At 39.4% G+C, this 12865-nt stretch overlaps 1 pseudogene; it reads left to right on the top strand.

Moving 5' to 3' along the window:
• Window positions 1-9031: 9031 nt before the first annotated feature.
• Window positions 9032-9129, top strand: LOC149768024 (small nucleolar RNA R71; annotated as a pseudogene).
• The last annotated feature ends 3736 nt before the right edge of the window (window positions 9130-12865 follow it).

The following is a 12865-nucleotide window of genomic DNA, read 5'->3' as shown; positions in this document are numbered from 1 at the left end:
TTGGAACAAGTCCCAAGGAGTTCGGAAAGAGAAGTCACTTTAATATATCACACTTTGCCAAGAACAAGGAATAACATTTTTCTTGGTTTTTGAGGCAAATATGGATGCTGTTAAGCAAGGTATGTCGTACTGGCCCGAACCAAGTGGTACAGATTGTAAGGTACTGATACCCGGTACGAAGCATACCATATCGGTTCGATACCGGTACTCAATACGGATGGCGTACCAACACTCGGTATACCAAAAAAACTGTACCGTACCGACACAGTGTTTGTGTGGCACCGGTATGGGGTCCGGTACCGAGACGACGAACCTTGCTGCTGAGTCTATAGAGGTGGGATCCTCTAGGAGAATGCTAGATGAAGTCAAGTCTTTGCAACATAGAAATAGAGAGCAGACACCTCTCTGCCGACCATTAAAAAGCTATGAAAAATTCTGTGTGATGATAGGCAACCTCAATGATAAGAAGGGAAAAAAAGATAATGGTCTAACAATATACTGCAAAATATAGTAAAAGCCTAGATGTATGTATGCATGTATGTATGTATTAGCTTGTATTAGCTTCTGGTTTTCCTTGAAATTATCTTAATAACTGATGTTGGACTGAGACATTGAAACTCAGATGAAAATAACTTTGGAAGTACTAAACCGAAAACTCAACGAGCCTGAATTGAATCCAAAAATAGGATTGAACTTTTGAATTTTGTCTACAATAGTGTTCCTTATATTAGTAGACCAGTGCTTCAATAGATGGCCTAGGCGGATGCCAAGGTGGTGGCCCTAGGCGGCATCACGTAATTGTCATCTTAGTGTTCTATAACATGCTTGAGCATAAAGGATGAAATTGATTTCTGAATTTGTGCACGATGTCAGTGAGTTGGTACTTCTTACTGGCATCTTTGTTAATGTGTTGTGTTTCAGTTTGGGGATTATGACTATCTTTTTATCTTTCTCATTGTTATTTCTGTCATATTTGCCTCACTTGGTGCCTGATGCAAAAATAAAATTGTTCTCCCAAGTGCAGGAGAATCGCACAAGTAGTAAATTCTCGGAAGTCCGAGGTCGAATCCTCAGGGAACGAAATGTATATGAGATTATTTAATATAATTTTAGATTAATTAATTCAATAAATTTGTGGATTAAAATTATGTTTTGATTTTCAGAAATTAAAATCGGAGAACAATATAGCAATAAACAAAGTTTAATAAAATAAAGATGGTAGGGATCTAGAATCCCCCTTGACGATATTGCACCCAAGAAATAAACTCTATGGTTCTTGATTAAAAATGAATGGTAGGATAGATCTAATCATGGTATATGTTTCATGAACATATGAACTCAATTTCTAAGCATTCGTCGTGCTTTCTACGTCTACGACGAATCAAATACTAAAGCAATCCATATATCAATAATCATAATCCATTTAAGAACTATCTACGAAATAACTATGCATGGATCAAAACATATCAGTAAATATGATTCATTGAAGGCAAAAGTTTAGAGTTTACTTCAAAGAGCAATACATCAAAGGTTCCTCCATCTCCCTCCTAAGAAATCAGCCACCCATTTTAAAAATTAGTCCCCCTTTCATTTTCCCCTTTTCCTTTCTTTCTTTTTTTCTTTTCGGAAACAGGGGAGGCCCTGTTTCCCTTTCTCTTTTGTTTTTCTTTTGACAGAGGGCCCTCCTCTGTTTCTTCTTTTCTTCCGAATGAGGGATACCCCCTCCCAGCCGAGAGAGCCCTCCTTTTAAAATGCGATGAGTCCCTGATCTCCCGGAATACATGGAGATGCCGAGTATCCCGGACGCGAGAAGCTCGGACGTGGATGGATCGCGATCTTCGCGGGTGGATCGTTGGAGATTCGAGAGGAGCTGGGATGCGTGGACTGCTGAGAACTGGGAGAACCTGGGACGCATACGCTGAGATCACGGACGCGGGATGTCTGGGAGAGGTTGGATCGCGGTGGATTTTTGCATGCGGACGGCTGCAGGATGTTGGGAGGTTGGGTAGCGAACGGATGAGCTTGAGATGGAGCTGGGACACGGAGACTGCGAGGAAGATGGAAGGCTGGGAGCTGATGTGGCTGGAACTCCGAAGAAGCTGGAACGGAAGCTGGTTCGGACGCGGAGGATCGCAGATGCTGAGATGCGTGGGAGAACTGGGATGTATGCTCTGACTTGCGGGAGAAGCGGAAGGAAGCTGAGATCTGGGACTCCTGCGGGATCTGGTGAAGGCTGAAAATCGTGGTGGATGCTGGGAGCTGATCACACGCGCTGGGACGCGGCGGAATCGCCACGGACGGCCGGATGTTGGACTCGGGACGCTGAATGCTTCGTGGACGCACGAGAGAAACACTTGATCGCAGGTTCCAAGAGCTGGGAGAAAGGCTGATCGCGGCATGATTTGATCACGGATCCTGAGACGCGGACGGGTCTTGAGAGGGCTGATGTGGCTCACGGATGCGGACGTGGAAATGCTCGAGATGCATTGTGGATGGCTGAATCTGGGCTCTGTTCTGCAGTTAGGAAGATGCATTCTTTTAAGATGAATTTATATAAAATAATGATAAAAATTATAATAAGTGCTAAGGATAAAATATTTAATCATGCAAATGTTAACACCTATTATTTATCATTATTTTGCTAGCATTAGGCTAAGTTAATGGGTATTTAGATCGCACTTTTGTGCTCTCATCACACCCCCCAACTAACTTATTGCTAGTCTCTAGCAATTTCAGAGTAAACAATAACATGAGAGTACAAAAAGTGTTGGTTGATCTTTTGATGTTTTATTAGAACTAATTGCATAAAATTAAGATAAATACTCACTTTCGTAGGAATCACGATTGCACTTAGCACGTGCAACAAGCCGTTAAACCCCTAGGTTACCCTAGTGGACGAGTGTTGTCTCGTGAGGGTTTTCAGGGATGTTACCCACAAACATCATGAATTATATGACATGATATTCTAATAAAAATATGAAATAAATCCTAAGCTAATACACATGTAATTAATTGATATATATTTTCAAGCATGGCAACTGTCAAAGCAAGGAATATAAAAGTGTAGTGTGCATCAAATCATATGACTTTCTCAGAGTACTAATACCTCCACCACAACAGAGCACCGCCTGAGTTTTAGGTGCACTACTCAAGTCCACAAATGTTTTCTACACTTTATTAGAACTTGATCCATCAAATTTTCAGAATATCACTTGTTGTCTAAATTTGTCAAGAATGGTTCGCATATAAAGAAAGAGCTATCAATCTCAACTAAACAACCCGGGTACACAGAGGTCCAATACAATGGAGTCAAACCAGCCATTACCACATGTCACTAGGTTCAGCCTAACCAACTCATTCATGCTTATTTTTATTTCATTTTTTTTTTCTTTCAATACACATGACAACTACAGCTATCCAACCCCATTAGGCTCTAGTAAGGTCCATGTAGCGAGCTTTCAGTCAATGACCCCCGATCCAGTTGGCTCAAGACATTAGGTGAAACACCCCTCGGACTTAATTACTCGAACCAGACTACGCCACGAGGCCAGACTTGTCATCATAAGTATTTTTTTTTTGAATAATAATTATGCAAGAAAAGAAATGGTAGACTGAACCATATAAATATTTTTATTATATATGTGACTGCATCGTGACTATAGGTCAACCAAAGTCGGATCATAAGGCACCTAAGTAATCTAGTCGGGATATTCAACCTCTATCTTTATGTGAAAACCAAATCCTGAACCTTATGGTACGAACAAGGATACTCATACTTCTTTTATGGATAAGGCTAACAAAAATGCAGTTAACAAATATGAACTCCTGAGGCCTTCCTATTGTCATTAAGTACACGTGTGGGGATCTAATAATAGGTCTCTGATCAATCATAGTATGCATGTGTTCCTTGCCTTAATAGTTGCACAAACTCAATATGAAAATACATGTGCATTTGCTCAGAAAAGAAAGCAATAGAATAAATCAAATGCAAAAACAAGTTTTTTTTATTTTATTTTATTGTTTTTTTATTATTTTTATTTTTATTTTTTTTTGGATCAAAATTTCCCTCCCCCCAACTTAAACATTGCATTGTCCTCAATGTAAAAAAAATGCAAGAAAACTATATATGAGAGACAATAGAGAAAATAATAGAGAGAAGAAGAATACCTTGAGCTGTTGATTTTCAAAAAAAAGAAGACCTACAAAATAAGAAGAAAACTAGAAATAAAAGAAAAAATTTAATTCTAACTAATATACACGTACCTTGGCCGTCATGCTCAGTCATAAGAAGGCTCCTCCAAGGGAAAGGAGTCCTCTTCATCTGTAAAATTCTCAAGAAAAGGTTTTAATCTTTGTCCATTTACCTTAAAAATTGTGCCATCCTGTGTTCAACTGCCCCGTGTGGAAAAACAGTTTTTACAATGAAAGGACCTGTCCATCTTGATCGTAACTTTCCAGAAAACAGATGTAAGCGGGAGTCATAACAAAGAACTTTTTGTGCAGGTTCAAAAGATTTTCTTAGAATTGATTTATCATGCCTAATTTTCATTCGTTCTTTACAAAGTCTAGCATTGTCATACGCATCCCGACGAATTTCATTCAATTAACTTAATTGTAATTTTCTAGCGAAACCAGCATCTGACAGTTCAAAGTTTAATTGTCTAATGGCCCAATACGATTTATGCTCTATTTCAACAGGTAGATGACATGCTTTTTCATAAACTAGCCGATACGGGGACATACCAAGAATAGTTTTATAAGCAGTACGGTAAGCCCACAATGCGTCAGAAAGTTTTAAAGACCAGTCTTTGCGTGATGGATTCACCGTTTTCTCTAAAATTCGTTTAATCTCCCGATTAGCTAACTCAACTTGGCCACTAGTTTGCGGGTGATAAGGAGTTGCAATTCTATGAGTGATACCGTACTTTCGTAACAGGATCTCAACAGGTTTGTTACAGAAATGTTTTCCCCCATCACTAATTATAACCTTGGGCATTCCAAACCGTGAAAAAATATTTTCTTTAAGAAATTTCAAAACAGGTTTGTGATCATTAGTTCTACAGGCAACAGCTTCTACCCATTTTGACACATACTCAACACCAACTAAAATATACTCATATCCAAAAGACGGTGGAAATGGGCCCATAAAATCCATGCCCCACATGTCAAAAATTTCAATAGCAGTAATGGGCTGAAGAGGCATCATTTGCCTACGAGTTAGACTTCCAATACGTTGACATGGGTCACATGTCCTACAGAACTCGTGGGCATATTTAAATAGTGTAGGCCAATAAAAACCACATTGTAACACCTTAGCTGCTGTTTTCTTAGATGCAAAGTGTCCTCCGCAAGCACTGGCATGACAAAAAGAGAGTACACTTTGAATCTCATGATCCGGTATGCATCTTCTAAAGATTTGATCATTGCAATACTTGAACAAATAGGGGGCATCATAATAATAACTCCTTACTTCACGCAAGAAATTATTCTTATCATTCGATCCCCAATGCTCCGGCATCCGGTTCGTGACAAGAAAGTTTACAATATCAGCATACCACGGCATAGTAGAAAGTGCAAACAATTGTTCTTCAGGGAACGAGTCCTTGATGGGCAACTGTGGCACCAAATCATGAACAACTAGCCATGATAGATGGTCAGCAACCACATTCTCTACTCCCTTTTTATCTTTGATAGTGATGTGAAATTCCTGGAGTAGAAGTATCCATCGTATTAAGCGTGGTTTGGCATCTTTCTTATCCAATAAATATTTTAGCGCTGCATGATCTGTAAAGATAACAATAGGAGCACCAAGAATATAAGAGCGAAATTTGTCTAATGCAAATACTACCGCAAGCAATTCCTTCTCGGTGGTGGTGTAATTCATTTGAGCATCATTTAAGGTTTTGCTTGCATAGTAGATGACATATGGCTTATTATCCTTGCGTTGTCCTAGGACAGCTCCTATCGCATAGTTACTAGCATCGCACATGATCTCAAAAGGTAATGACCAATCAGGTGGTCGCACGATGGGTGCAGTGCTAAGCATAGCCTTCAATTTTTCGAATGCCTCTTGACATGTTTCGGTCCAATCGAACGGTGTATCAAGGGATAAGAGGTTACATAATGGTCGAGCTATGACACTAAAGTCCTTGATGAACCTCCTATAAAATCCCGCGTGACCCAAAAATGATCTAACATCTCTAACCATCTTGGGTGCAGGTAGCTTGGCGATTAAGTCAATCTTAGCTCTATCAACTTCCATGCTCTTCGATGAAACAATATGTCCTAGGACAATTCCCTTTGGCACCATGAAGTGGCATTTCTCCCAATTCAGTATCAGATTCTTTTCTATACACCGAGCTAAGACAGTTTGTAAATGTAACAAACAATCATCAAAAGAATCGCCAAAAACAGAGAAATCATCCATAAACACTTCTAAAAATTTCTCATTCATGTCTTCAAAAATACTGAGCATGCATCTTTGGAATGTTGCAGGTGCATTACACAACCCGAATGGCATCCGACGGAAAGCGAATGTGCCAAAAGGACAAGTGAAGGTAGTCTTCTCTTGATCTTCTGGTGAAATCTCGATTTGGTAGTATCCAGAATAGCCATCGAGAAAACAATAGAAATTGTGTCCTGCAACTCTTTCTAAAACTTGGTCTAGAAAGGGTAGGGGAAAGTGATCTTTTTTAGTGACCAAATTCAATTTTCGGTAGTCAACACACATGCGCCAACTCGTCGGAACACGAGTTGGAACTAGTTCACCATGCTCATTTTTGACTACCGTCTGACCTGACTTCTTAGGAACGACTTGAGTAGGACTTACCCATTTACTGTCGGAAATTGGGTAAATAATACCCACGTCAAGCAACTTGAGGACTTCTGCTTTAACTACATCTCTCATCGTAGGATTCAACCTGCGTTGCATTTGCCTTGTGGTTTTGGCATTGTTCTCCAAATATATCCTGTGCGTGCAAATTAAAGGGCTAATCCCCTTCAAGTCGGCAATAGACCACCCTAAAGCTCCTTTATGATTCTTTAGAACACCAAGTAATTTTCTTTCTTGGGCATGATCCAGATCAGATGAGATGATTATAGGAAATGTGTCCTCGGGTCCAAGAAAGGCATACTTGAGTTCCTTCGGTAAAGGTTTCAACTCGAGCTTAGGTGTTTGTTCATGGGATGGTACTATCTTTGCTTTTAGAGGTGGCAACTGTTCAAATTCCTCTATTCTCGGTCTCCACCCATTGACCATCATGACATCCGAGTTATCTAAAATAGGTGGGACCATATCATCAGCAGTACCTTCAGAACACCAATCTATCAAACCATTGTCGGTCAATTCAGTAAATATTTCTTTTAACAAATATTCTTCCGCAATGGTTTCAACCCATTCAACTTCTTTACTTTCTTCATGATCACTGGGTTGTTTGCCTATACTAAAGACATTCAGTTCCAAAGTCATATTGCCAAAAGAAAGCTTCATGATACCATTCCTACAATTGATCAATGCATTAGAAGTTGCAAGGAATGGACGTCCTAAGATGACTGGAATCTGAGATGGTGAATTGGAAGCCGGATGTGTGTCCAGTATGATAAAGTCGACAGGAAAATAGAACTTGTCTACTTGGACCAACACATCTTCGATAATTCCTCAAGGGACCTTCACTGACCGGTCAGCTAATTGTAAGGTCACAGTTGTTGGCTTCAACTCACCCAAACCGAGTTGCTCATATACCGTATATGGCAACAAATTCACACTCGCTCCTAAATCTAACAATGCTCGCTCAATCCTAAAATTGCCAATGATGCACGAGATAGTTGGGCAACCTGGATCCTTATATTTAGGGAGAATGTTATGCTGTAAAATTGCACTTACATTTTCAGCCAAAAATGCTTTCTTCTTGACATTTAAACGACGCTTGACAGTGCACAAATCTTTTAAAAATTTTGCATAGGAAGGCACTTGTTTGATTGCATCAAGAAGAGGTACATTGATTTTTACTTGCTTAAAAAGCTCAAGAATTTCAGAGTTTGGTTCAAGCTTTTGCAAGGGCTTTAATCTTTGTGGAAATGGTGCAGGAAAAGGACATTCAATTTTTTCAGTAGATATTGGTCTTTCAGTTTCTTCATTATCCTTTTCTTTTGTCTTGGAAGGGTCAGAATTAGGTATGACTTATGTTTGTTCTGAGACTGGTCGGTCAATAACCTTTCCACTTTGCAAAGTTATTATACTCTTTGCTTGTTCTTTATGCGAAGTTGAAGATGATGCATTGCTACCACCATAGATTTGAGGATTAGGTTGTGGTTGAGCTGGTAGCTTACCTTTCTCTTGAGCACTTAAAGCAGTGGTCAGCATTGTCAGTTGATTTCTTAATTCATCATTGATTTTAGCTTGACCTTGCATGAAAGATTGCAAAGTTTCTTCGAGACCGGATTTTTGAGGGGATGCGTGTGCATAATGAGGCTGCGGAGGTGGAGGAGTTGGGTTATATACTTGTTGAGGTTGGTCATTCCTCCACCTGAAATTTGGATGGTTCTTCCATCCAGGGTTATAAGTACCCGAAAAAGGATTATTAAAAGATTTTTGATATGTATTCATAACATTGGCCTGATCATGCAAGACTTCCTTGAATGCGGGTATTGTGGGGCAATCAGTGGTGAGATGACCAGGCATCTCACAAATCCTACAACACTCGCTGTTATGTTCTAAGGTCTTGACGGGTTCAATCCTTCTAAGTTCAGTTTCCTCTACCTTCCTAGTAAGGGCTGCCATTTTAGCCTGATATCATCCTGAGTACTAAGGTTGTAAAGGCCCCCGTGTGGAATGCTAGTAGGCTTAGGCAAAGGTTTATTCACTCTATCCCCTGTATCCCATAATTGTGCAGTCTCTGCGAGAGAGTCTAGATAGTCCCATGCCTCATCGGGTTGCTTTTCCAAAAATAGACCATTGCACATAGTCTCTATAAATTATTTTAACTGTGGAGACAACCCTTCGTAAAAGAAACTAATGGTTCTCCATGTTTCAAACCCATGATGAGGACAAGAGAGAAGCAAATCTTTAAATCTCTCCCAGCATTCATAAAATGTTTCATGGTCTTTTTGTTGGAAGTTACTAATGTGCCTTTTCAAAAAGTTAGTCCTTTGTGCGGGAAAGAATTTTTTCAAGAATTCTCTTTGCATATCCTGCCATGTTCCTAGCGATCTCGGTCTCCAGGAGTTCAGCCATGTTTTGGCTTTATCTTTTAAGGAAAAAGGGAACAAGGTCAATTTAAGGACATCTTCCGATACATTTGGCACCCTAAATGTGATGCTAATTTCTTCAAAATCTTTAAGGTGAAGATAAGGGTTCTCAGATTCCATTCCATGATACTTGGGCAGCAATTGAATTACTCCTGGTTTGATTTCAAAGTGTCCTACATTTTCAGGAATAATCATGCAATGAAGGTTGACTAGTGATGAGAGCACAAAAGTGCGACCTATATGTCACCTAAATTAGTATTATTGCTAACCGATAATGATAAATTCACTGGATTAATATTATATTTGGGTTTGGCACAGATTTTCATAAATTAGAGATAAAATGCGCATTGAGTACAAATTTGACTAAAGAAGGATCCCTTCCCAGATCCGACCTGGTTGAAGATCGGGTCGGGTCCGAGTCGGGTTCGGGTCCGAATCGGGTCCAATTTTCTTATGCTTTTAGGAAAGAATTTTGGGCAAATCTAAATTGACCATATCATAACTATGAGGTGCTAGGTGACCCATGACTTGAAAGACTTGCAATTGACCTCCAGTCAGAACAGATGACCCTACAAGCCAAATTTCATATCATACTATTTTTTTTATATGAATAATTGGACGGAACTTGGTGTCTCCCAGCTCCCTCTCAGGAGGGCAAAGAAAGGCCCAGACCTTCTTCCAAAATTCAATTCCATTGCAGAAACTGGCACATGACCCAAGCCATCTTCAAGCATCCACCGCATCCCCAGCTCCTTCCAAATCCTCCACGCCAATGCAGCCAAGCTCCATGTCAGCTCCTCCCCGGCGATCCCGCGTCCGTGAAGGAAACCCGAGCCTCCCAAATCGGCAGCCATCAAGGAGCCACCTCACGGATCGCGTCCAAACCTCGGATCCCGCCATCATCCCGCCCGGATTCTTCCGCATCCAAGCATCCATGCCAGCTCGGCCGTGATCCAAGCCGGATGATCCCACGGCAGCTCGTCCCAGCTTCTCAGCCATGCGCCCATTCCGGATTCCCAGCGAGCCCGTGATCCTTCTTCCGCATTCAACGCCCAGCTCCTTCCCAAATCAAGCGTCCACACATCAACCTCCCGTGATCCCAGCAGCGCCCAAAGAAGGAACTCCGCGCCTCCCTTCCGCATCAGGCGTCCGGCGATCTCGCGTCCGTGGCCAAAGAGGGAAGCCGTCCGGAGCACGCCCACCATTTCCTCGTCCATCCCAGCATCCCAGACGACCCATGATTCCATTTCAAGTGCATCCGCAGCTATAAGAGGGGAAGGAGGAAGAGGAAGAAGGTGTGCTCGGTTGGAGGAGAGTCCAAGGAGAAAGAGAGCTCGGCTTGGTGCGGGATTGGGGCCAAGAAACAGAGGATTGGGGGAGAAGAAGCAGTCGGAAAGTAGTGCTCTGTTTTCAGATTTGAAAACAGAGCATTACGTTTCTTTTGTTTATTTTTATTGTTTTATTTGTTTTTTTTTTTAGAGGTTATATTTTTAATTTGTGTTTAGTGATTCTGTTCTGAGTACCATGTTGTTCTTATTTTAAGTTTAATTGAGAGCAATATACTTTTTTTTTAGTAAGAGTTTTATCTCGAGACATGTTGTTTTGGGGTTTTTGGTTTTAGTTTAATAAAGAGTTTTATTTATGCTAAAGCTTTAATTTCTGTTGTGTTTAATTTCTGTTGTTTTTAAGCTCTGTTCTTCAACTTTTGGAATTTTTCTTTTTATGCAATACATTAAATCTTCCTCTATGCAATTTGTGTTCGCTTCAATCCTTTTAGTTTCATCCATTTTAATTTATGCAAAAATTTTTCTTTTCCATTAAATATATAAATGTTTTTTTTGAATCTAAGTACATGTCTTCTAGTTAATTTTAATTAAAAATCATTCTCCGGTAGACTAGAGAATCTATCAACATCCCCGACGTAATGTTTTTCTTTTGTTATTCAAAAATCGCTTTTGAATCCCAGTGAACGTTTTTATTTTTAAGCAACTCCAATCGCCTCCCTGTGGATCGACCTCTTACAACCACTATTCTTCGAGTAGAACAGGTAAGAGTAAATTTAAATTCAACTTTTGTTCGTCGGTTCTAACAACGATCTGTCTAGCATATTTTTAGGTAGACAGAAAAGGGACGTACAAAATTTTGGCGCCGTTGCCGGGGAGGCAAATCGAGAAGCAAGAACTATCACGAAGATCAAATTGGATTTTGGATGCCCGGAGTGAACGCACTCCGGTAGTAAGTTTTTATTTTTATTAATTTTTTTTATTTTGATTATTTTAGTTAGTAATTTCGTAGTTATTAAATTCTGAAATTTGAAATTCGTAATTAAAGTTTTCTAAAAAAAAGAAAGAAAAAAAATTAAAATTTTTTTTTTTCAAGAATTCAAAAATTTAAATTCAAAATTCGAATTCTGTGATTCGAAATTTGAAATTTAAATTTTAAAAAAAGTTAAAAAAATTAATTAATTAAATTAAAAAAAAATATTATTTTTGCTAGTAATTGATAGGGTGCAATCCCCCGAGGTGATCATACCTCTATTGGGACTCCTCATGGAGTAATCTCCAGAGCTTATTCAACGGGCATTCGGAGATTGACTGACGCATAAGGATTAGTTTTAGTTTACATTCAAGTTATTCCTATATTAAAAATTAAAAAAAAACAACATAAAATTAAAATTAAAAATTAAGAAAAATAAAAAAAAATAATAAAAAAAAAATTTGCTTGCTCATTTAATCAGTACAACCTAATGACATTGCATAAACTTTAAAAAAAAAATATTGATTATTTGCTGCATTTAGTATTAAGCATTTGCATAAAGTAATTAAGGGCAAAACCCATTAAAAAGATAAGGTCGGGAAGTCATTACCTGTCCTTAGCCCAAAAATCACCACCTTGCATACTTATCCTAAGCCAAATTAAATTAAAATCAAATTAGACGTCGGCCTTAGGGTTTTCGAGCTCAATTAGGCTCTTGGAAAGAAGCGGCTGAAAGCCACTCCAGTGAGGATTTAGTAATTGGTGATGTCTAGGAAAGTTTTACAACAGTGAGAACTGTTACGGGTATTGTGGTATCGGTGTATCCCTTCTGGCACCACTGCACACCCCGGGACTTTCCTGGTCACTGGTTACTGGATCACTTAACTGGTAAGCTCGAGCTTAATCTGAAAGGGAGATTAGGAGCTGTCTAATCTAGAAAGAATTTCAGGAACTTTTTTAACCTGATAAGTCTCTATGCAACTAGATTTAAGAACCTACTAAACCTCACTTAGCTCTAAGACTAATAGGGTCAAATTGTTGTGTGGTGTTGATTGTGGTCATCTTGGTCTAGCCCTTCTTCTTATCTTTTAGGATTTCATTTAAAAAAAAAAGATTGAGTCTAATTAAGTTGTGGAAAATGTATGCATGGTAGAAGGTCATTAAGGGATAAGTTAACCCCATTAGATCCTGAGATTGACAGAACTTTTCATCATAATCTGCGAATTGTAAACCAACCGTCGATCTCTACAATGGGTGAACATATTAGAACCCTGAATGAATTATTCGCATCCGCATCTGCTAGTCCCCCTACTTGCATAGTATTACCAATCAATAATGCAGCCCAATTCGAGATTCGGGCTGC

The sequence above is a fragment of the Phoenix dactylifera genome, chromosome 3, assembly GCF_051530095.1.
Source record: "Phoenix dactylifera cultivar Ajwa chromosome 3, Ajwa_hap1_PhDact_Kaust_v1.1, whole genome shotgun sequence".
In the NCBI taxonomy this organism is placed as follows: domain Eukaryota; kingdom Viridiplantae; phylum Streptophyta; class Magnoliopsida; order Arecales; family Arecaceae; genus Phoenix; species Phoenix dactylifera.
Note: the sequence above shows the minus strand (reverse complement) of the source record. Positions and strands in the feature narration are given on the sequence as shown.